The 25,972-nt window shown below is 43.1% G+C and overlaps 1 protein-coding gene across 6 annotated transcripts in view; it reads left to right on the plus strand.

Moving 5' to 3' along the window:
• The window catches only part of lypd6b (LY6/PLAUR domain containing 6B), a 192,227-nt gene that overhangs the window by 35,704 nt on the left and 130,551 nt on the right, over positions 1-25,972 (plus strand). The window contains exon 1 of one of the 6 annotated variants that reach the window (XM_048534896.2): positions 13,433-13,522. The exons of 4 other annotated variants lie outside the window; for them this stretch is intronic. The gene's annotated coding sequence lies outside the window, so the exon portion shown is untranslated. Of the gene's footprint in view, positions 1-13,432; positions 13,523-18,400; positions 18,505-25,972 lie in introns of those variants that run through there. One more of the 6 variants, XM_048534892.2, reaches the window with a different exon arrangement.

Genomic DNA, 25,972 nt, shown 5'->3' on the forward strand with positions numbered 1-25,972 from the left:
AAAGGTTTCATTCACTACAAAGTTTGTTTCTTTCGTAAAGACAGAAGCAAAAAACTCATTAAGGGCTTCCCCTACCTCCTCAGACTCCACACGCAAGTTCCCGATGCTATCCCTGATCGGCCCTACTCTTTCTTTGACCATTCTCTTATCCCTCACATAAGTGTAAAATGGCTTTGTGTTGTCCCTAATCCGTTCTGCCAAGCCTTTCTCATGCCCCCTCCTAGCTCTCCTCAGACCATTTTTGAGCTCCTTCCTCACCTGCGAGTAATCCTCTCTAGCTGAACTTGACCCTAGCTTCCTCCACCTTATGTAAGCTACCTTCTTCCTTTTGACGAGAAGCTCCACCGTTCTTGTCATCCAAGGTTCCTTTATCTTACCCCTTCTTACCTGTCTCAGAGGGACATATTTATTCATCACTCGCAACAACTGTTCCTTAAAGAGTCTCCACATGTCTCTAGTGCCTTTACCATGGAACAATTGCTCCCAGTCCATGCTTCCTAACTCATGTCTAATCGCATCATAGTTTCCTCTTCCCCAATTAAATATCCTCCCATTTTGCCTAATCCTCTCCTTCTCCATAGCTATGTAGAATGTGAGGCAGTTATGGTCACTATCACCAAAATGCTCTCCCACCACAAGATCTGATACCTGCCCCGGCTCGTTTCCGAGCACCAAGTCTAGAATGGCCTCTCCCCTCGTCGGCCTGTCAACGTACTGAGTTAGGAAACCCTCCTGAACACACTTTACAAAAACAGCTCCATTCAAATCTTCTGCTCGAAGGAGGTTCCAATCAATATTGGGAAAGTTAGTCACCCATTACCACAACCCTACTACGTCCACACTTTTCCAAAATCTGCCAACCTATGCTTTCTTCAATCTCCCTGCTGCTACTGGGGGGCCTGTAGTAAACCCTTAACGAGGTGACTGCTCCCTTGCTGTTCCTAATTTCCACCCATACTGACTCAGTAGGCAGATCTTCCTCGACAATGGAAGCTTCTGTAGCTGTGATACCCTCTCTGATTAGTAGTGCTACACCCCCTCCTCTTCCCCCCCTTATTCTTTTAAATGCTCTAAACCCTGGAACATCCAGCAACCATTCCTGTCCCTGAGAAACCCATGTCTCTGTTATGGCCACAACATCATAGCACCAGGTACTGATCCATGCTCTAAGTTCATCACTTTTATTCCTGATACTCCTTGCGTTAAAGCAAACACACTTTAACTGATCCCTTGGTTCCTTCCCACTAGCTGGTCTACCTCTTGCTACTGCCTCACCTGCATCAACTCTCACCTCTGGTATACAGCTCAGGTTCCCACCCCCCTGCCATACTAGTTTAAACCCTCTCGAACTACTCGAGCAAACCTTCCACTCAGGACATTGGTCCCCTTCCAGTTCACATGCAACCCGTCCTTCTTGTACAGGTCCCACCTTCCCCAGAAGGCATCCCAAATATCTAAATATCTGAAGCCCTCCCTCCTACACCAGCTGCGTAGCCATGTGTTAAGCTGCGCCCGCTCCCTGTTCCTCACCTCGCTATCTCATGGCACCGGTAGTAAACTAGAGAACACTACTCTGTTCGTCCTGCTTTGCAGCTTCCATCCTAACTCCCTGAAATCACTTTTTATATCCTCAATCCTTTCTCTGGCTATATCATTTGTGCCAATATGTAACACAATTTCTGGTTGTTCGCCCTCCCCTTTTAGAACCTTATACACCCGATCGGAGACGTCCCGGACCCTGGCACCAGGGAGGCAACATACCTTCCGGGAATCCCGATCCTGACCACAAAATCTCCTGTCGATTCCCCTAACTATCGAGTCCCCTACCACGAGTACTTTTCTATTCTGCCCCCTTCCCTTCTTTGCCACAGTGTCAGGCTCAGTGCCAGAGAACTGACTACTATGGCTTTCCTCCGGTAGGTCATCCCCCCGCCCCAGCAGTATCCAAAACGGTATACTTATTGCTGAGGGGAATGCCCACAGGGGATCTCTGCACTGTCTGTCTGTCCCCTTTCCTCCCCCTAACTATATCCCATCTATCCTTGTCCTGAGCCTTAAGAGTGACCAACTCCCGGTAACTCCTCTCAATTACCCCCTCTGCCTCCCGAATGATCCGTAGTTCATCCAGCTCCAACTCCATTTCCCTAGCACGGTTTTCAAGGAGCTGGAGTTGGGTGCACTTCCCGCAGATGTAGCCAGCGGAGACGTGTACCACGTCTCCCACCTGCCACATTCTGCAGGAGGAGCAAGCAACTGCCCTAGCATCCATACCCCACTTATCTGAACACCCACTCAGTACTAAAGTAGAAAGCTTATTTCAAGTTGCTATAAAATTAATAACAAACTTATATTCAATAGAGAAAGTTTAGAATGACCCTTACCTTATTAACTAGGTTAGAGGAGGAGGGTGGGTCGGAGACACTACAGTTGTAGAGTCTCGGGTTTAGCCGCCTTGCTGATATATATGGTCACTGCTTTCCTTCCCGGCTGCCCCTCTGGTCCTCGTCACTTCCTCCGCTGCTCCCACTCCTTCTGTGAAAGAGAAAAACATCTTTGTACTGCGAGAGAAAACCGAAATACCTTGAGGAAACCCGCACAAACACAGAGTGAGATGATGTGTGGCCTGGTGGCTGATTAGTTAGCAATGGGTTGTTCAGTGGCTCAGTGATTAGCACTGCTGCTTCACAGCACCGGGGCCCAGGTTTGCTTCCAACCTGGGTGGAGTTTGCACATTCTCCCAGTGTCTGCATGGGTTCCTCCAGGTGCTCTGGTTTCCTTCCACAGTCCAAAGATGTGCAGGTTCGGTGGACTGGCAATGCCAAATTGCCCTGTAGTGTCCAGTGATGTGCAATCTAGGTGGATTAGACATGGGAAATGTAGGGAGGGAGGGGGTGGGGAGTGAGTCTGTGTGGAATGCTCTTTGGAGAGTCGTCGTGGACTTGTTGGGCTGAATGGCCTGTTTTCACAATGTAGGGATTCCCCAAAAAAAAAGCATGGAATTTGCATAGTTAGTCACCCAAGGCTGGAATTGAACCCAGGTCAGCAGTGTTAACCACTGAGCCACCTGTGTTGTGCTCTTGGTGTCTCAATTTAGGAGATATATTGCTCATAATTGAAAGAAGTACAGTACAAGATTACCAAGTTTTAGTTTTGTTTGTTCAAGGATTATGTGCATTGCTGGCAGGGCCCACAAATATTGCACTTTCCTAATTATACCTTGCTTTGAGAGGCTTGCTAGTGCTACTTCACAAGGCAGTTAATGCTCAGTTACACTGCAGTAGTGCTGGCATTGTGTGAAGGATAAACCACATGAGGATGATGGATCGCCTTCCCTAAATTATTAGAAACATGGAAAATAGAAATCAGTGTAGGCCATTCAACCCCTTGAGCCAGTCCGCGAATCCAAGTGGTCATAATTAATCATCCAACTCAACATGCTGTTACCACTTTCTCTCCATAACCTTCGATCACTTTAGCCCTAGGATCTAAATCTAATTGCTTAGTGCAAAACATTCTCTTTCCAAAACATTCAATTTTATGGGCTTAACTGCTTTCTATGACAGAGATCCACATTCCATATATTCTAGATTTCTTAAAAGTCAGATTTCAAAATCTGCCACGGTGGGATTAGCCTGGGGTTCTGAATTAGTGGTTGTTAAATTATTAATCATTACAACTATGGCATTGCCTACCTGATTCCAATTGTGGGGGGAATTACACAACCTTGGATTAAATTGCCTGGAACTCACAACATGCATACTGCCTGATGGAAATACGGCAAAATGTAGTTATCAGCTTGCAGATCCTTCCAAAGTGCTTGATGCCAGGCAAGAGAGTGCCCTGGTCAGTTATTCTGTGGAAAGCAATGTCAATCCTCCTCAGTACTTTGCTTGTAACTGTGGATCAATCCAATAGAAGCTCAACCTTCAGAAACGAGAATGGGAAAACAGACAGAATAGACCATGGAGTCCTCCTGTGGCTAGAAATTATAGCCAGATATTTCAGGAGTAAATTTGGGAAACATTGCTAAACACAAAGGATGGCAGAAGTTTGGAAATCTCTTCCATCAACAACAATTGATGTTAGATTGTTGGTTTTAAATTTGATTTTTTTTTATTCAAAACTATTAGAGGATGCAGGGCAAAGAAAGGAATATGGAGTTAGGCTACAGATCAGCCACACTATCCTATTCCATTAACTTGATAGGCTAAAGACCTACAAGTCTTCCTACGTTCTTCAATATGCCTCTGATTTGTGGTGTCATTGCTGCTGTCAATTTGCTTTGTATGCAGACAAACAGAAGCATTCTTCAAAATAAAAATTCTGGATTATTTGTATTATGTATGTAAAAAGATGTTCTAAATTTAGGGTGGCACAGTGGCTCAGTGATTAGCACTGCTGTCTCACAGCGCCAGGGACCTGGGTTTGATCCCACCCTCGGTGGACTGTCTGTGTGGAGTTTCCACATTCTCCCCATGTCTGTGTGGGTTTCCTCCGGGTGCTCCGGTTTCTTCCCACAGTCCAAAGATGTGCAGGCTAGTTAGATTGGCCATGCTAAATTGCCCATAGTGTTCAGCAAAGTTTAGATGGGGTGAGTGCTCTGAGGGTTGGTGTGGACTTGTTTGGCCAAAGGGCCTGTTTCCACACTGCAGGGATTCTATGATTAAAACCCCCTGTCTTCCATAAGGAAACAAGGAATTTTCTACAGACTGTGTTTGAAGTAGGATTCATAGCAAGTAGATAACATAAAGCATGAAGCTGGATGAACACAGCAGGCCAAGCAGCATCTCAGGAGCACAAAAGCTGATGTTTTGGGCCGAGACCCTTCATCAGAGAGGGGGATGGGGTGAGAGTTCTGGAATAAATAGGGAGAGAGGGGGAGGCGGACCGAAGATGGATAGAGGAGAAGATAGGTGGAGAGGAGAGTATAGGTGGGGAGGTAGGGAGGGGATAGGTCAGTCCGGGCAGGACAGACAGGTCAAGGAGGTGGGATGAGGTAAGTAGGTGGGAAATGGAGGTGAAGCTTGAGGTGGAAGGAGGGGATAGGTGAGAGGAAGAACAAGTTAGGGAGGCAGGGACGAGCTGGGCCGGTTTTGGGATGCAGTGGGGGGAGGGGATGAGCTTGGCTGGTTTTGGGATGCAGTGGGGGGAGGGTGAGATTTTGAAGCTTATGAAGTCCATATTGATACCATTGGGCTGCAGGGTTCCCAAATGGAATATCAGTTGCTGTACCTGCAACCTTCGGGTGGCATCCTTGACACTGCAGGAGGCCCATGATAGACATGTCGTCTAAGGAATGGGAGGGGGGAGTTAAAATGGTTCGTGTCTGGGAGGTGCAGTTGTTTATTGCGAACCGAGCGGAGGTGTTCTGCAGAGTGGTCCCCAAGCCTCCGCTTGGTTTCCCCAATGTAGAGGAAATCACACCGGGTACAGTGGATACAGTATACCACATTGGCAGATGTGCAGGTGAACCTCTGCTTAATATGGAAAGTCATCTTGGGGCCTGGGATGGGGGTGAGTGAGGAGGTGTGGGGGCAAGTGTAGCACTTCCTGCAGTTGCAGGGGAAGGTGCTGGGTGTGGTGGGGTTGGAGGGGAGTGTGGAGTGGACAAGGGAGTCACGGAAAGAGTGGTCCCTCTGGAAGGCAGACAAGGCTGGGGATGGAAAAATGTCTTGGGTGGTGGGGTTGGATTGTGGATGGTAGAAGTGTCGGAGGATGATGTGTTGTATCTGGAGGTTGGTGGGGTGGTATGTGAGGATGAGGGGGATTCTCTTGGGGCGGTTATTGGGGGGGCGGGGTGTGAGGGATGTGTCGCAGGAAATGCGGGAGACACGGTCAAGGGTGTTCTCGACCACTGCGGGGGTAAGTTGCGTTCCTTGCAGAACGCGGCCATCTGGGATGTGCGGAAGTGGAATGCCCCATCCTGGGAGCAGATGTGGTGGAGGCGAAGGAGTAGGGGATGGGATTTTTGCAGGGGGATTGGTGGGCGGAGGTGTATTCTAGGTAGCTGTGGGAGTCGGTGGGCTTGAGATGGACATCAGTTTCTAGCTGGTTGCCTGAGATGGATTCAGAGATGTCCAAGAAGGTGAGGGATGTGTTGAAGATGGTCCAGGTGAACTTAAGGTTGGGGTGGAAGGTGTTGGTGAAGTGGATGAACTGTTTGAGCTCCTGTGGGGTGCAAGAGGCGGTGCCGTTACAGTCATCAATGTTACGGAGCAAGAGGTGGGGTTTTGGGGTGTAGGTACGGAAGAGGGACTGTTCCAGGTGACCTACAAAGAGGCAGGTGTAGCTTGGGCCCATGTGGGTACCCATGGCCACCCCTTTATCTGTAGGAAGTGGGAGGAATCGAAAGAGAAGTTGTTGAGCGTCTCAGCTTTTGTGCTCCTGAGATGCTGCTTAGCCTGCTGTGTTCATCTAGCTCCACACTTTGTTATCTTGGATTCTCCAGCATCTGCAGTTCCCATTATCTCAGATTAACATAAAGTCATGTTTTTTGCTAACTGCTCATCCAAAATTCAGACCAAATAGTATCACAGCCAACATGTCTTCCTTTTTATGGAAACAAAGACATAAGTCATAGAGAAATTTGGAATTGGAATACTCTGTTCAACCCTTTGAGCTTCTTTTATCATTGGACCAGATCAATACTGATCCTTGCCTTCAAACCATATTGTTTCTAAAACTCAATATCCTTGCGTAACTTAAATAAAACAAAGAATTGCAGATGATGATCTGAAAGAAAAGCAAAAATTGCTGGAGAAACTCAGCAAGTCTGGTAGCACCTGAGGCAGGGAAAGCAAAGTTAGTATTTTGAGCTCAGTGACCGTACCTCAGAATGCTGTGAAGAAGGGGCAGTGGGCTGAAGCCACTGACTCTACATTCTCTCCACAGATGCTGTTTTGTTTTCTACTTTTTCTACTTTTGTTTTCCTTGCGTAACAGTCTCTCAATCACAGATTTGAAATATTTAATTAATATAGCCAAATCAGCTTTGTGGAGAAGAGAGGCCCAGATTTTCATGAGGTTTCACTGTCTTGACATGATCCACATTCCAAGTAAACATAATTCTTTTCTCTGTCTACAATATCGATTACATTCATCATCACAGATATTTCAACTACATAACCTCTTTAATCTTCCATATTGAAAAGAATGTAACCTTTGTCCATTTCCTCATAATTTAGTATTTCTAACTCTGATAACATTGTGGGGAAATCTGTACTCTGGCCTGTCTGAGACTAATGGATCCTCCCTGAAATCTGTTACCCAGAAATGAACAACGCACCAAGAATACTGCTTCCTTTGAAATTTGAAATGTGTAGGTTCTCCCAAGTTACACAAAAATTGTCTCCCAAAATAGCACTTATTTTTCAAAACAAGCATCTCTGATCTGTGTTTATGCATACTGCTAATGTATTGTTATCAGGAGGCCTGTAAACAACCCTCACCAGGCCCTTCTTTTTGGGTCAGAGATAATGGGAACTGCAGATGCTGGAGAATTCCAAGATAATAAAATTTGAGGCTGGATGAACACAGCAGGCCAAGCAGCATCTCAGGAGCACAAAAGCTGACGTTTCGGGCCTAGACCCTTCATCAGAGGGTCTTCAGTTTTACCCAGAGCATTTCTACTGTCTGGTCGTGAATGCTTGAATGCTAAATAGATCTAGTCACTCACTTAAACATTAGCAAAGACAGTCAACATATTTTGTTTTGATGTTTGATCATTAGAAGTGCATGAGTGCACATGACTTTCCACAGCATTTTGTTGCCATCATATAATTGGTTGCATATTTATAAAACTGGCACCATCCAGTGATAGATGATTTGCGTATCTGTAAATTTCCTTGTGAAGCAGGTTTGCCTTTTTACGTGAAAAGTACAAATTTGCTCCCATTCAGCCCATCAAGCCTGTTCTGCCGTTCATTTAGATCACAACTCTTCTGTTAATCCTAAACTCTGCTTTCCTGCCTTTTCCCCATAACCCTTCATTCCCTTACTGATTATAAAAATCTTGCTACCTCAGCCATGTATTACCCAGCCAGCAGTATTACTGCAGGTTTCATCTCATGACCTGCCCCTCCCATCTCCCTCAGCATCTATTAGTTGCCCAGTACGTCCATCTTTGTGATACCCTGCTGTCAAACACAAATTGGAAGGCAAAAAGACTCATTACCCAAGGATGATGTATGACTGTTGGGGACCTTTTCTCCTCATTTCAGTATTTTTATATTTAATAAGGGGAAATTATCATAGAAAATGACCAAGCAATCTTTGTTTTGAATGTTTTTTTTAACCAGGGTTGCACACTGTAGTACGTTGGAGATTGACCTTCAACTCCTCTGCAGACCAGGCCAATCCTGTGGAATGTCAGCTCCTGTAGATTATGTACATTTGGATGAATTTATATTATCCTGTACAGATCAATAAGAGGCATAGTTTTGATGCTTAGTTTTCTTGCCATTTACATTTGTGGCTTCTATAAAATATGAACATTTAAGTGCAGTTAGTTATGAATTGTCTTCTGAATGAATTTGACAGCACATGTCAAACAGATTTCAGACAGCTTTTGGAAGAAAAGTGTTTTCATTTTTAGAAGAAGTGATAATGTCAGGGCCCGAGGCCTTCAACATAACGAATAAATTCCTTCAATGAATTCACCCCAGAGACTCAACATGCCAGACTATTAATCTGGCAAACAGAGATGATGGTGATCCGCATTGCTTCCAGCTACTTCTTCAGTTGACAAAATCAGTCAGAGTGCATGATAATTGGTTTGCCTTCCTGTGACTGAAGAAGATTGTTATTTGAAGTTACAGGCTTAAATATCCTCTTACACTGGAAAACGATGCTCAACCCTTCACTACTTAATATTTGGCAGACTTTATTTATGCTCTGCTGGAGTTAATATGACTGGTGTAGTGATTTAGAGCCCTCAATTTATCAGATAGAGAGCACGAGTTCCAATAGCAGATCCTGTTTTGAGATTATGAATTCAATTTTAACAACCTGTTCTTAAATATCTGGTATCAGTGAAATGAAACCATTTGATTGTTATGAAAACCTAACTGGTTCACTAATTAATGTTGTTGACTTGCTCGCCGAGCCAGCTTGTTCTCATTCAGCCATTTTGCCACCATGTTCGGTGAGATCATCAGTGGAGCCTCCGATGAAGCGATGTTATTGCAGTCCACTTGGAATTAATACTGTTTGGTCCATTATGATGAGTAGTGCCATTTCTGGTTTTGATTTGTATGGGTTTGAATGTGGAGGCTCTACTAATAATCTCACCTAGCGTGGTGACGAAATGTCTGAATGAGAACGAGCCAGGTCAGTAAGCAAGTCAACAGCCTCACCCACAACCCAAGCTACAGATCTTTGCCAAAATGTTGGTTCATCAGTGTCCATTATGGAAGGACAGATTTCTGCTTTTGACTACATATAGCTTTAACCCTATACTATCCAAGTTAGCCCTTAACTCCTCTTTTGGAAGAATAAGGGGGGATCTTATAGAAACATATAAAAATATGAGGAGAATAGGTAGGATGGAAGCAGGGAGCTTGTTTCCACTGACAGGTGAAACTAGAAGTGGGAGGCACAGCCTTAAAATAAGAGGGATCAGATTTAGGACTGAGTTGAAGAGGAATTTGTTCACCCAAAAAGTTGTGGATCTGTGCAAATCCCTGCCTAGTGAAGCAGTTGAGGCTACCTCATTGAATGTTTTTTTAAGGCAAAGATAGATTTTTTTTGAACAGTAAAGGGATTAAGGGTTATAGTGAGCAAGCAGGTAAGTGGAACTGAGTCCACAAAAAGATCACCAAAGTGTGGAGCTGGGTGAACACAGCAGGCCAAGCAGCATCTCTCTCTGCTGCTTGGCCTACTGTGTTCATCCAGCTCCACACTTTTTTATCTTGGATTCTCCAGCATCTGCAGTTCCCATTATCTCTCTCTCCACGAAAAGATCAGTCATTATCTTATTGAATGTTGGATGAGGCTTGATGGGCCAAATGGCCTATTCCTGCTCCTATATCTATGTTCTTATCATCTTTTGAAGCAACTCACTGCAGCTCCTTCAACGGCATCTTCCAACCCATGACCTGTACCATCTCAAGACAAAGGCAGCTGATGTAAAGGAGCACCATACATGTTACTCTGCAAACCATATTTCATCCTGACTTGAAACTATATCGCTGTTCCTTCACTGCCATTGGGTCAAAATCCTGGATCAAAATCCTGTAAAGTCAAGGGAATACATGACAAAAAGCGTATCCACCACTGAGTAGTGGGACAGGTAGATAAAGTGATTAGGAAGGCATGGGGATACTTGTGATTTTGGTCAATAGAGTTTAAGAGCATGGAGGTGATACTAGAACTGTATGAGAAGTTGGTTATGAGAACTTGAGCATCATGTGCAATTCTAGAATCTACATTATAGGAAAAGTGTGATTGCATTGGAGAGGGAATGGAGGAGATTTACCAGGATGCTCTCTGGCATGGAGAGTTTTAATTATTAAGAGAGATTAAATAGACCTGGATTGTCTTCCTTGGAGCAGGGAAAACTGAGGGGGGACAGAATTGAGATGTATAACATTCTAAGGAGCATAGCAAGGGTAGACAGGAAAAAACATTTTCCCTTCATGGAGGGATCAATGATTGGGGGCATAGATTTAAAGTAAGAGATGGAAGGTTTAGAGAGGATGTAAGGAAATTTATTTTCACTCAGTAGGTGGTGGGAATCAGGGACTCTGCCTAAAAGGGTGGTACAGATAGAAGCCCACATAATATTGAAGAAGTGTTTAGATGAGTACTCATGATAACAAGGCATAATGGGCTATGGGCCAAGTGCTGGAAAATGGGATTGAAGTAATTGGGTGGTTGAGTAATTGGGAACTCAGTGGGCTGAAGGGCCTTTTTCTGTGCTGTAGATCTCTGTGGCACTATAACCCTCTTCCTAATTGTATGGTGGTTATACTTATACCCCATGGACAGCAACAGATTAAAATTACACCACCTTCACCAGGGAAATTGGTTATGGTTTATAAATGTTGACACAGCTGTTGATGCCCAAATCCCATGTAAAAATTAAATGGAAAAGACCTAGCAAGCCATCCAGTTACATAAATAATTACGATTGAAGAAAATATCCTTCTCCAGCATTTCTGGGCATTAAGTGCTGACTTTTCCATTGACCACTACATCCCTAAGCCTTTCTTTATATATATTGATGTTATCCCAAGCAAACTTATACTGCTTTGTTGCTGGCAATAAATGGCACAGGGAAGCAGCAGTACATTTTGAACAGTTTATTGTGTGGAATTGATGCCTCAGGCTTGAGCAGTGAAGAAATGCTTAATTAAATGAGGCATGGCTACGTTATACAGCGTTATGTCTATCATGTGCCTGTCTCACTTCAGACAAGCCCATGACTGTAGAGAAGTAGTACTGACATTTCATTATCATTCCATGTTTGATTGAAGACAAGGTAGTGGCGGAAAACAGCTTGTGTTCAAATTAGCGTATTTCGTCTTCCTTGGTGTGAGAAAATTGCAATTGCATACATTTAGATGAACATAGTTTTTGTGAGTAAACATATTTTTCTGATTTGATGTTGTGTTGATTTTGTTTTAATTGTGCTTTGGAATATTTCAATTAGTCAAATATCCAATGATGCCATTTTCCAGAAAGCCTGATATTTACTAATTTTATTCACGTGTTTTTACTTTAATTTTCACTTTCTATGTATTGAAGTTGTTGCTCTGTTGCAGTTGGCAAAATGAGCTATATGTTAGCTTATTCCTGTCATGTTGCTTATAGTGCGTCATCGGATGGGAGGTTTATAATAATCTGGGCATTATAAATAGTGTCTGGCAAGGCGTAATAGAATTAAGTATGAGACTTATAAAAAGATCTACAATATATACAGGAGTTTTAATAGGCCAGGTGATTACCTGTATGGTAATAAAGTAAACATGTTGCATGTTTCTTGTCATGTTGTGTTTTCTCTACATCTCTCTTGCTTTCTGCTGACATGTCTCTATCTCTTATCTATTAGTGTGCATTTCTCTTTCTCTTCTTTCATCTCCCTATGTCCTTTGTCTTTAATTTGTTTTTTCCACTTGAATGAGTAGAGATGAATTAGTGTGGTGAGGGAAGAGGATAGAGGTCATGTTTTCTGGTGGTGACCATGTTGGGCCACGTATCCAAGGAAAAATTTGCTGGCATTGGAGGGGGCCCAAAGGAGCTTTACGAGAATGATCCCGGTATGAAGGGCTTATCATATGGTTGAGGACTCTGGGTCTGTAACTGATGGTGTTTAGAAGGATGAAGGGGAGAATCAGATTGAAACTTATAGAATACTGAGCAGCCCGGATAGGTGGATGTGGAGAAGATGTTTCCACTAGTAGGACAGACCAAGACCTGAGGGCAGAGTCTCAAAATGAAGGGACGACCCTTTAGAACTAAGATGAGAGGAAATTTCTTCAGCCAGATAGTGGTGAATCTGTGAAACCCATTGCCACAAAAGGCTGTGGAGGCCAAGTCATTGAGTGTATTAATACAGAAATATATGGGTTCTTGATTAGTAAGTGGATCAAGGGTTACAGGCAGAAGGCAGGAGAGTAGGATTGACAAACATATCAGCCATGATTGATTGATTGCAGCAGACTCAATGGGCCAAAGGGCCTAATTCTGCTCCAATATCTATGGTCTTATGGGCAAATACAGAGTTAAGGCTGGGGCTGGGCCAAGGACTGGTGGCAGTGGTTTACAGGCCTCAGCAATCAACTCACATCAGTTCATTTCTTTCATCTTCGATATCACTTAAATTTGTATGGCCTTGCTAATATGATGTTCTCAGCTCAAGCCGTGGCCTTTTCTCAGTGACTTGACTGTCAATTGCTAAACCATGCTTTCTATTGCTTGTACTGTTGTTCAGAATTCCATTAGCTCTTCACTCACTATCTATCCTGACCAACCCCATCCAGTGGGTTTCAGCTTTTCATTAATTATATTTTGTCAGGGCATAATTTTGATTCCGCTGAAACACTCCTCCTTCTGATGCTGCAATAAAATTATGCAGCGATGTGAAATAATGCTCCAACATCATTAACCTCACAGAATTCCCCAGTTAACAACATGGAGAATTCTGTAAAGTGATGATCTCATGGAATTATCACTAGACTGTTCATCCAGACACCCAGGTAATGTTCTGGGGACCCGGGATCGGATCCCACCATGGCAGATGGTGGAATTTGAATTCAATAAAATATCTGGTATGAAGAATCTAATGATGACCATGAACCCGTTGTTGATTGTCAGGAAAAACCCATCTGGTTCACTAATGTCATTTTAGGGAAGAAAACTGCTATCTGTACCTGGTCTGGTCTACATGTGATTCCAGACCCACAGCAATGTGATTGACTCTTAGCTGTTCTCTGGACTATTAAGGATGGCCAATAAATGCTGCCTAGCCAGTGACGCCCTCATCTTGTGAATGAAAAGATAACTACTGTACCTACAAAAAGCAGGTGAGAAACTGGGAATCTGGTGGTGAGTAACCCACTTCTGATTTCTCAAAGTCTGTCTACCATATAGAAGGCACAAGTCAGTAGGATGATGGATTGTTCTATGCTAGTCTGGGCGAGTACAGGCTCAACAACACACAAGGAGCACAACACTGTCCAGCACAAAGCAGCCGGCTTGACGTGCCTTCTAACCACCACCTTAAATGGTCACCCTTTCCCCCACCAATACAGAGTATCAGCAATGTCAGCCATTTACAAGATACACTGCCACAACTCATCAAGCCTTCTTCAACATCCAAACCTGGGACCTTGCTGCCTAGATATAAAAGGGCAACTGCTGTATGGTAACACCAGTGCCTGCTAATCTGCCTCCAAACCACTTTGTGACTTGGAAATCTATTTATTTACCTTCACTGTTGCTAGGCCAAGATCCTGGAACTCCTTCCTAATAGCATTGTGGGTGTACCTGCAACAAAACAATTGTAGCTTTTCGAGAAGGTGGCGCACCACTATTTTCTCAGACACAATTAAGTTTCGGCAATAAGTTCTGGCCCTGCCAGCAATGCTTACATTTCATGAATTAGTATATAGAAGAAAAAATGGGTGCCTCCATCTTTAATGAATGCCACCTATCTTCCGCCAGAGGCCGCACCACAGTGGTTTTTAAATAGGCAGGAGTTGGTCCTCAACATTGACTCCACACTCTTAAATCTCATGGCATCTGGTCAAATTGGGTATGAAACTCAGTTTGGGCTCAGTCAGGGCTGCTCGGCTCCTGATCTCAGCACTGCTTTGACCCAAGCACGAACAAAAGCTCTGAGATGAGAATGGCTACCTTTGACACCAAAGCAGCATTCGTCTGAGTATGGCATCAAAAGCCCTAGCAAAACTGGAGACGATGGGAAATGGTGGAGGCAAGGGTGGCCTTTTCTTTGATTGAACTCATATCGAATATGAGGAGTTAGTGGTTGTTGTTATGAAAGACCAGTCATCTCAGCCCTACGTTTTATTGTGAGGAACTCCTGCAGAGATTGTCCCAGGCAGAACTCTGCAGCAAACAACTCACGTACTGTGGCCCTAATTCTTGACTGGTGCTACATCACACAAATTAGGAGTGTGGTGGAGTACTGTCCACTTGTGTGGAGGAGCGCAGCTTCAACAACAGTCAAGAAGCTTAGCACCAACAAGGACAAAACAACCCACTTGAAATCCCATCCACCACCTTCAATATTCACTCCCTTCACTACTAATGCACAGCGGCAGCAGTGTGTACCATCTCCAAGATGCACTATAGCACACAGCAGGGTTCCTTCTACAGCACCTTGCAGACCCATCATTTTACCATCTGGCACGATAAAGGCAAGAGATGTTTGGGAATACCACCTTTTGCAAGTTTCCTTCAATGCTGCATACTGTTCTGACTTGGAACTATGTCAATGTTCCTTCATTACCATTGTGTCAGAAATCTGGAACTCACACATTAACAGCACTGTTGGCAAACCTTTACGCCATGAACTTCAGAGATTCAAGAAGGCAGCTGACTCTGTGGGGCAGTTGGGGATGGACAATAAATGCTGCCTGGCCAGCAGCATCCACATTATATAAATTATTTTTAAAAAAATGTTAGTTTTTATTTATTTTAAAAATGTATTTTATTCAGAAAAATATCTTGATATGCACACACTCTGTTGGGACTCTGTGGCTGTGACATAGTCACTGAAACAAATTGGTTCTGAACAATAGGACATGAAGAAACAAACAAACACTGGAGTTTGATGCTATCCAGCAAACAAAGCCAAGGCATTTCTTACTTTGTAAAAGACTATATTTTCATGCATTTGAGGAACTGGAAGGGTCCAATAACTGAATGGACCCTAATTTAACTTTGGTAGAAAGACGCGCTAATGTGACATTGACATCAGTGATAAGAGACTTGTGACCACACTATAACGGAAAGGGCTATTGATGTAAATTTGTATTATACGTTGTTAAATTATATTAAAATAAACTGTGGCAGGTCATAAATTGTAATCGACCAGGTGAGGGAGGGAATTGCTTTTTGAAACACCTGCATGAATGGCAATTTTCTGGAAGTAAAAGCACAGATTCCTGTCTAGGCTGATGTTGGGAGTAAGGGTGGGATGCGAACAGTCGTATTCACAGACGTCCCTCGACTTTTGAACATCAGCTTGTCATCATCTGCCCAAGCAGGGCAACAGTAGGTGCAAAGCAGCAGAGGCTATCTTTTTATCATTTCATGTCCAGAACCCCCCATACATAGGTTTGGTGGCATTCCATGTATAAACCTACCCCTCAGAGATGAGAATATGGCAATGTGTGTCATATAAACATTTCTCCATCGCAGGTGTGATGAAAAACTCATCGAGCCGAGCCAATAGAGCCTATTTATTTGTCTCATCTATTCACTTACATTATTCTGTTTAACCTGAGCTATTCTCTTCAGATGTATGTGCATATGTATCAATCAATTGTCTCCATTCTGTTGTAGTGTTATCCAAACTATCCACCCTATTCTACATGTTCAACATATTGTGTTATCGAATCCCAGGAATTATAAGTTCAAAGACATTGGAAAACAAGATAACAATAGCTTTACTTGATGCATAAAGCCTCAGTTGTGAAGTACATGTGATGGACAGTAGATAAAATTAATGCAGTTCTGATTGCCTTAAAAGAAAGTGTGTTGCTATTTGAGTGAGTACACAGTCCCTTCCACAAAATACCGATGGTCACTGGTAAGATGTTCAATGCTACCTAATGAATTCAGCATGGATAGGAAACACAAGTCACATCACCAGGTAATAAGCTCCTAAATAAAATTCACAGGAGGTTTCATTGCCTCAAATATCACTGTGTAGTTGGTATGGGATTGATTTTGTTTTTAACTATTTGATTCTCTGGTTTCAGTACATATTGTATTGACACTCTCTGTGCCATCTTTGCCTAGTAATTAGAACATTGATCCATCATTCATTCGCCAGCTTGTGTTTTTCAATGTCTGTATTGGGTTTTCCATTTTCAAGACTGTTTCCAAATATGACAAGCAAGCAAATACAAAACATAGATAATAAAATGTGAGGCTGGATGAACACAGCAGGCCAAGCAGCATCTCAGGAGCACAAAAGCTGACGTTTCGGGCCTAGACCCTTCATCTCTGAAGGGTCTAGGCCTGAAACGTCAGCTTTTGTGCTCCTGAGATGCTGCTTGGCCTGCTGTGTTCATCCAGCCTCACATTGTATTATCTTGGATTCTCCAGCATCTGCAGTTCCCATTATCTCAAATACAAAACATAAATTGTTTACGTGGACCTAAGTAAAGCCTTCGACAGGGTTCCACAAGGTAGACGAATTAGTAAAAGTTAGATCACAAGATTCAGGGAGAGCTTGCCAATTGGATACAAAATTGACATGACGGTAGGAGGCAGAGAATGGTGATGGAGGGTTTTTTTTTGGACTGGAGGCCTGTGGCCGGTGGTATTTCACAGGGATCAGTACTGGGTCCACTTTGGCGTGTCATTTATATGAATAGTTTGGATGGGAATATAGGAGGCATGGTGAGTAAGTTTGTAGATGACACCAAAATAGGTGGTAAAGTGGAAAATGAAGAAGATTATTTAAGATTACAAAGATATCTTGATCAGTTGGGTCAATGGGCTGAGGAGTGGCAGATGGAATTCATTTTGGATAAATGTGAGGTATTGGATTTTGGTAAAACAAACAAGGGCTAATGCTAGGGCTATGGGTAGTGTTGTAGAACAGAAAAACCTAAGTGTTTGGGTGCATAATTCTTTGAAATTTATGTCACAAGTAGATGGGGCGGTTCAGAAGGCATTTAGCACGCTTGCTTTCATTGCTCAGACCTTTGAGTATGGGAGATGTGCAATCACACGGAAGTTGTACAGGACATTGGTGAGGTCTGTTCTGGACTGCTGTGTGCAATTCTGGTCACCCTGCTATACGGAGGATATTATTAAATTGGAGCCGATTCAGAAAAGATTTACCAGGATCTTGTTGGGAATGGAAAGTTTGAGTTATAAAGATAGGCTGGTACTCTTTTCACTGGAGCATAGGAGGTTGCGGGGTGACCTTGGAGATGTTTATAAAATCATGAAGGGCATAGATAAAGTGAATAGCAAGAGTTTTTTCTCTAGAGTGGGGGAGTTAAAACTAGGGGCATATGTTTAAGGTGAGAGAGGCAAGTGTTAAAAAGGACACACGGCGCAACGATTTTACACGGAGGAAATTTCATGAGTGGAATGAACTGCCAGAGGAAGTGGTGGATGCAGCTACAGTCATAAAATTTAAAAGACATTTGGGTATGTATTTAAACAGGGACGGTTTGGAGCGATATGGGCCAAAGGCAGGCAAGTGGGACTAGTTTAGTTTGGGACGTTGGTCAGCATGGACAAGTTGAGGGTCTGTTTTCACATTGTTTGACTTATAATTCTATAAAGTTGTGTACTCATTGACAACCCAAGTAAGTTGTAGTAACTCTATTTTTGCATGTTGCGTTAAACCTTCAAAAGGTCTAGACAGGATTCTGTGTACATTCTGCCCCATTCCTGTGTATAATTGTTCTGGTCTGTGGTCTGCGATGTTTCAGGGACTATGATCATACATGGATCCAATCTTAATTGCTCAGTTTGCTATCCAAGCAATTAAAGTGTCTCCCAATCTTCTCCACAATAGACTCACCACGAGAACTTTGTTCTTCAGGCTGAGTCAGTGTACTTTCCTTTCATGGCAAATTTCTTCTTTTCATCTCTCCTCCCTAAACCACAAATATGTGCTGGCGCACCTATGGAATGCACACCATTTTAAGGAAATGATGTATTGTGTCTGCAAAGACAGGAGACCGACCAAGCAGCCTGAGCCCACTCTCTGAAGAACTGCGCAGAAGTTGCTCAAATACCCCAGCATTACCTTGCTGAAAGGGGCCGCAGAGGCCAGTATGAGCTGGAACATGTGAGTATAAGGTTCTGACAAAAGCTCGCAATAATAATGACATGTCTCCCTCCAAGGAGAGACTGTAACACCTCTTGCAAATACTCTGCAAAAACCACACCCACCGAACTTTTGCGATCCACTAAGTATAAAAGATTACTCAAGGCTAGCTGATCAGAAGGCAGGAACTACAGTAAATGCTAAAGTTCACTAAGTGGATGATTTATATATAGCACTGATTCAATGTGGGCACTCACAAATATAATGTTAATGGAATATGAGTTCAACACTATGTCAAACAATTATCTTTTCTAAGAAGTATCAGATATTGGCCATTTGTCAGTTTGACTCACTGCATAACATTTTTTCTTCTGGCTCAGAAATGATTTGGAGCTCCTTGACTGAATTTGATCTTATTTAATTCTCAGCTTATAATTTAAATTTACACTGTTGAACTGAAAAAAGTGCAATCTTTTAGCGAGAAAACAAAGCAAATTTTCACTTGCCGGTAGATATTAATGATGTCATTGGCATCCATTGAAGGAGTGTGTGGATAATCCTTAGTTTCTAGAAAGTCTAACAATTCACAAGAGGCATTTGTGCTCAAAATTTAGCCTGACACTGTGGTGCAGTGTTGAGTATTACAGGGGGAAGTATCATGTTTTTACTGAGATATTAAACCAAGGTTCAACTCCTTAACCAACTTTTTAAAGTTGACACAATAACGCCCTAATTTGAATAAGAGCTAGGCAGTTTTCCCTGCCCAACATTTATTTCTGAACTAACACCTAAAAGAAATCCGTGATAATGGGAACTGCAGATGCTGGAGCATCCAAGATAACAAAGTGTGAAGCTAGATGAACACAGCAGGCCAAGCAGCATCTCTGGAGCACAAAAGCTGACGTTTCGGGCCTAGACCCGTCTTCAGAGAGGGGCCTGGGGTGAGGGTTCTGGAATAATTAGGGAGAGAGGGGGACGCGGACCGAAGATGGAGAGAAAAGAAGATAGGTGGAGAGGAGAGTATAGGTGGGGAGGTAGGGAGGGGATAGGTCAGTCCAGGGAAGACGGACAGGTCAAGGAGGCGGGATGAGGTAGTAGGTGGGAAATGGAGGTGCGGCTTGAGGTGGGAGGAAGGGATGGGTGAGAGGAAGAACAGGTTAGGGAGGCGGAGACAGGCTGGGCTGGTTTTGGGATGCAGGTCCCTGATGCTGCTGGTGCAGTCTAAGGATCCGAATTGAATTTCCGCAAAGGATCCTGTAGATGCTAAAGATTGCTGATACTGAGGGTCACTGGTGGATAGAGTGGATGGTTGTGGATATGATGCTAATAAAGTAGCCTGCTTTGTTCTGGATGGCCTTTTGAGTATTGTTTAAATTGCACTCATCCAGGAAAGTGGAGCATATTCCATCGCAGTCCTGACTTGCGCCTTGTGAATAGTGGACAGGATCTGGGAAGTCAGGAGATGAGTTACTGCAGGATTCCTAGCCTCTAACCTTACATAGCTAGTCCAGTTCTAGTCACTTTCCTTCATTGGCCCCAGCCCTCCAGAGTCTTAGATTATGAAGCTTGGACACATTAAAAATCGCTCCAAAACAAAAAAAAACAAATCTGTAGTGAGTCAGAAGAGCTTTCACTGTGAATTAAGTAAGTTACATTTGAGTCACCAACTTTTATAAGTGAATTAATGAAGTGGAGGTGTCGGTCTTGGACTGGCGTGGACAATATACCGAAAATTTGATGAAACCATGCAGATGAATGGGCACTGAGCAACAATCGCTGGACAGGAATGTTCCCTCCTTGTGGGGGAACGCTTCAGCGGTCAAGGACATTCAACATCTGATCTTTGAGTAAGCGTCCTCAAGGCTACCCTCGAGATACACAACGACGCAGAATCGCCGAGCAGAAACTGATAGCCAAGTTCTACGCCCAGGAAGATGTCCTCAACTGTGACAGAGATAATGGGAACTGCAGATGCTGGAGAATCCAAGATAACAAAGTGTGGAGCTGGATGAACACAGCAGGCCAAGCAGCATCTCAGGAGCACGAAAGCGGACGTTTCAGGCTTAGACCCCTCTCTGATGAAGGGTCTAGGCCCGAAACGTCAGCTTTTGTGCTCCTGAGATGCTGCTTGGCCTGCTGTGTTCATCCAGCTCCACACTTTGTTATCCAGGCCTCAACTGTGATCTTGGATTCATGTCGCGCTACATGTAATCCCACCACACTGTTCTGTATGTGTGAAAATCTTCCTTACAGTCCTGTTTTGACACCATCACCTCGATAAATTGTCATGATCTCTCTATCTTACTTAGTTTGTACAGTTCTGGATTACTTAATAATTTGGTTAGACCCTCAGCAAGTGACTTTTATACCTATTTTGTTAATCCAGCTATTTGGTTTGCCTCCAGCACCACCTTATTTTTAATTTTTTTGCAATTATCGCTCCACCTCATTTATCTGGATTATGCATCATTCCTTCATTATTGTTCAGCTGTTGACACTTTACTCACTACCAAGTGTTTTGAAGTTGAATTGTTAAGTTTCTACCATGATTTTTCAGTCTTGATCAATGTTTCGTTTCTGTCTGGGTAACATTTTTCTATTCTGTGTCAACCCTGAAATAATTTGTGAAGGACATTTCCCCAAGAGCAAGTTGTTGATTTGTTTTGGCATTGCTGTTCCAGGAACTTCCAACACGCAGTTTTCATACAGTCAGCATTAATGCCAGTGGGTCAACATGGTAGATTTGTGAAACCTTGCACCTGGATTTTCCAGAGCAAGGTCTAAAACATTACTTTATGGATCACATACAGCCTTACTTACAACCAAGCTGTATCTTTTGTATTCCAATAAATTGTAAAGTGCCTTGATAGACAGCTGAAGGAAGATGGGCTAGCAGAACTTCAAAGAAGAAAGTGTTACCATGGACATCATACGTGGGCAAAAATAGGACAAATGTAGAGTTAGATGAGATACTCAATACATAGTCTTGGAGGAAAAGGATGGAACTGGCAAGGAGCAGTGAGCTGGGTAAAGAATTCCAGAAAGCAACATTGTGTAACAGAGGAAATAATGCAGGAAAATGTTATTAACTTCTTCCCTAATGTCCTTTTACCTACAAGCTATTTGTGGAGCTTTGTGTCCTGAATTGATCCCAAAATTATACAGATCCTTTACTACAAGTTCCGATTTCGTGCCAGAGAAAAAAAGATCTTAGGGCCCAAAGTGTGGGACAAGATGATAGAAAGGATCGATAGAATAAAGAATGCTGACAATCATAGAGATCTACAGCACAGGAAAAGGCTCTTTGAGTCCTCCCCCTTAGGGGAGGTGATGGCCTCGCTGGGCTGTTAATCCAGAGACCCAGATAATGTTCTGGGGACCTGGGTTTGAATCTCGCCATGGCAAATGGTGGAATTTGAATTCAATAAATATCTGGAATTAAGAATCTAATGATGACCATGAAGCCATTGTTGATTATCAGAAAAACTCATCTGGTTCACTGATGCCCTTTAGGGAAGGAAACTGCCATCCTTACCTGGTCTGGCCTACATGTGACTCCAGACCCACAGCAATGTAGTTGACTCTTAATTGTCCTCTGGGCAATTGGGATGGGCACTAAATGCTGCCTAGCTGGCAATGCCCTAATCCCGTGAATGAATAAAGAAAAAAAAAAATCAATGCTGGTCAAAAACAATGACCCAACTATTCTAAGCCCTTTTTCCAGCACTTAGCCCATAGCCTTGTCATTATAAGTATACATTTAAAAACTACAAGGTTTTCTGCATCTGCCATCCATGTAGGCAGATTCTCACCAAATTCTGGGAGAAAAGGTTTTTCCTCACATCTTCTCTAAACCTTCTTCCTCTCACCTTAAATGTTTGCTCCTGGTCAATGATCTCTCTACTAAAGGATAAAGATTCTTCCTGTCTACCCTGACTATGCCTCTCATAATTTTATACAACACAATTGTGTCATAGAGTTATACAGGTCGGAAACAGATCCTTTAGCCCAATCGTCCACACTGACCAGAATTCCAAAATTAATGTAGTCTCATTTGCCAACATTTGGCCCATAATCAGCTAAACAATTCCTAATCATGTACTCACCCAGATGCCTTTTAAGAACATTGAACATAGACCAGTACAGCACAGTACAGGCCCTTTGGCCGATGATGTTATACCAAACTTTTACCTTAAACCCAACGTCTATCTAACCTCCACTGCTACACTATACTATCATCCAAGTGCCTATTTAATAGGCGCTTAAATACTCCTAATGAGGCCAACTCCACTACCCTCTCCAGCAATGCATTCCACGCCCCTACCACTCTCTGAGTAATGAACCTACCTCTGAAGTCTCCCCAATATCTACCTCCTTTCACTTGAAAACTATGGCCCTCATAAAAGCTACCTCCACCCTAGGAAAAAGCCTCTGGCTGTCTACTCTATCTATACCACTGATCATTTTGTATACCTCTATCAATTCACCTCTCAATCTTTCCTTGTAACACCTTCTCTCCATTCCAGGTAACATCCTGGTAAATCTCCTCTGCACCTTTTCTAACACTTGCACATTTTTCCTGTAATGAGGTGACCAGAACTGGACACAATACTCCAAATGTGGCTGAACCAGGCTTTTGCATAGCTAATGTTGTAATGGTACCAGCTTCCACCAACCTCTGTAGCACCACGACCCCAACCCCAGCACCTCTTCTGTTCCGAGGAGAAGAACCCCGGTCTGTCTGATCTCTCTTCATAACTAAAACTCTGCAGCCTGGGCAGTGTTCTGGTAAATCCCCTCTGCACCCACTCCAGTGCAATCGTATCCATTCTACAATGTGGCTGCCAGCACTACACACAATACTCTAGCTGTCGCCTAATCAATGTTTTATACAGTTCCAGCATCAACTCCTCTTCTTAAACCATTTGCCTATGCTAATAAAGACAAGTATCCCATATATTAACCACTTTATCTATCTGTCATGCCATCTCACGAGACCATTCACATCAAGGTCCCTTTGATAGATAATAAAATGTGAGGCTGGATGAACACAGCAGGCCAAGCAGCATCTCAGGAGCACAAAAGCTGATGTTTTGGGCCTAGACCCTTCATCAGAGAGGGGGATGGGGAGAGGGAACTGGAATAAATAGGGAGAGAGGGGGAGGCGGACCGAAGATGGAGAGAAAAGAAGATAGGTGGAGAGAGTATAGGTGGGGAGGTAGGGAGGGGATAGGTCAGTCCAGGGAAGACGGACAGGTCAAAGAGGTGGGATGAGGTTAGTAGGTAGATGGGGGTGCGGCTTGGGGTGGGAGGAAGGGATGGGTGAGAGGAAGAACCGGTTAGGGAGGCAGAGACAGGTTGGACTGGTTTTGGGATGCAGTGGGTGGGGGGGAAGAGCTGGGCTGGTTGTGTGGTGCAGTGGGGGGAGGGGACGAACTGGGCTGGTTTAGGGATGCAGTAGGGGAAGGGGAGATTTTGAAACTGGTGAAGTCCACATTGATACCATTAGGCTGCAGGGTTCCCAGGCGGAATATGAGTTGCTGTTCCTGCAACCTTCAGGTGGCATCATTGTGGCACTGCAGGAGGCCCATGATGGACATGATTGTTGGTGCTTCCCATGGTCATAACATTCAATATGTATCCCCTTGCCTTATTTGTCCTGCCCAAGAGCATCACCAATCTGCAATATTCCACACCTCAGCAGGTTATAGCCAAATAGGTTTATTTGAAAGCACAAGCTTTCAGAGTGCTGCTGTGAAGCGACTTCTCATGATGAAGAAGCAGCACTCTGAAAGCTTGTGATTTCATATAAACCTGTTGGGCTATAACTTGGTGTTGTGCGACTTCTGACTTTGTCAACCCCAGTCCAACACTGGCATCTCCACATCATAGATTAATTGTGTTAGAGATACATATTTTTATAACCAAGATCTGAGTTCATGCTGAGAATTTAAACCAAAAGGAAAGTCACTACAAAAAAACAAGAAGTATTTTTCAGCGCTAGTCACTCATACAGTCCTGATGAATCCACACATCATGAGCTAATGCTGTAAACAGCCACAAATATTGATATAATCCTCTGTTCATTCCATGGAAAGTAATTTTGAAAACACCGGTTATGTCAAGTTCATCTGACTGAAAGTAATAGTATAATTAATTTTCTTGGCAGCATGAAAGGCATGAATAAGTTTTTCCCTGGCTGATTATCAACAAGAATGTTAAGCATCATCGTTAAAGTGAAAGAAAGTAACAATAATATTGATTTCATTGATTTCCGGCTTAAAAGAGCTTGATTTTTAGAATGCCAAATCATGTTGAAATGGCTTGAGTACTTTGCACAATTAGTATCTTCTGAAAAAATATTCCCCACTTGCCTGATTGAGTACAGCTCCAGTAGAGCTCAAAGCTTGATAACATCCAACATTCCATGCGTGTTATTTTTAAAAGAATCAATCTGGGTACTTTTTATTCATTCATTGGGACATGTATGTCACTGGCTAGGCCAGCAATCATTTCCCATCTGTAATTGCCTGAAAAATGTTTGAGGGTCCAATCACCAGACCAGGCAAGACCAGAACCAACTGTTGATGTTACGTCATGTTGCAAAGCTGGTATTATTTTCCAGATGTTCTCACTTGCTACGTTGCCTTTGGCTTGGTTTTGTCATCTGCTTTTCAAACGAACAATAAAAATTTATGGAATAGCTTTGGGAAACTATAATTGAGTTTGGCAAGTGTGGGTTGAATATTAGGTGTATCACATTAACACAGCAGGTGTTGGTTATGCCTGGTTATCTCAGATGGCAAGAGCGTGGTGCTAATAAAGCCAAGGTTTGGGGCTTGGCCCCCTTACGGGCCATATTTGCTGGCATCGTGCCAAACTTTAACTCTGAGGACTCTTACGTTGCAGTGACAATGCCCCCACATCTGAATCAGGAGGCCTGGGTTAAGTTTCTGCTCTAGAGATGTATGACAACATCCCAAAACAGGTTGATCACGAGAATATCTATCACAGCAAATCTGTTTAATCAAGTGCTGGAAGTCTGCCTGACTAATCCACTTTTTATCTCCACTTGTTAAATCACCTATAATTCAATACTCTCTAATTCAGCTAATTGGCTCATGCAATGGAGATATTTAACTTGATGGGTGTTTTTAATTGAACTTCCCTTGGTATTTCATATGAATAGCACCTATACTGCCTGAAAATGATGGAATAGATTTGATTTCTCCAACAACTTCCCGATTACACAAAGTGGTCATTAGTTTATAAGACTAATTTGTGTTAAAAGCCCAGTAAGTCCTTTGTATACCATTTCAATAATAGGGCCTATGTCTTATTGGTTCTTTGGTTCTTAGAAAATTTGGAAGTAGGGAATGAGCCATTAAATTTTATAGGTTGTTGCTAACTGGGGGTTGGCAGATTTACAGATAAGCGTGGGTGTGTGTCTGTGTTATTGTCCTGTGGTGAGGTTGGTTACAGGAGAGCA

The sequence above is a fragment of the Stegostoma tigrinum genome, chromosome 7, assembly GCF_030684315.1.
Source record: "Stegostoma tigrinum isolate sSteTig4 chromosome 7, sSteTig4.hap1, whole genome shotgun sequence".
Taxonomy (NCBI): Eukaryota; Metazoa; Chordata; class Chondrichthyes; order Orectolobiformes; family Stegostomatidae; genus Stegostoma; species Stegostoma tigrinum.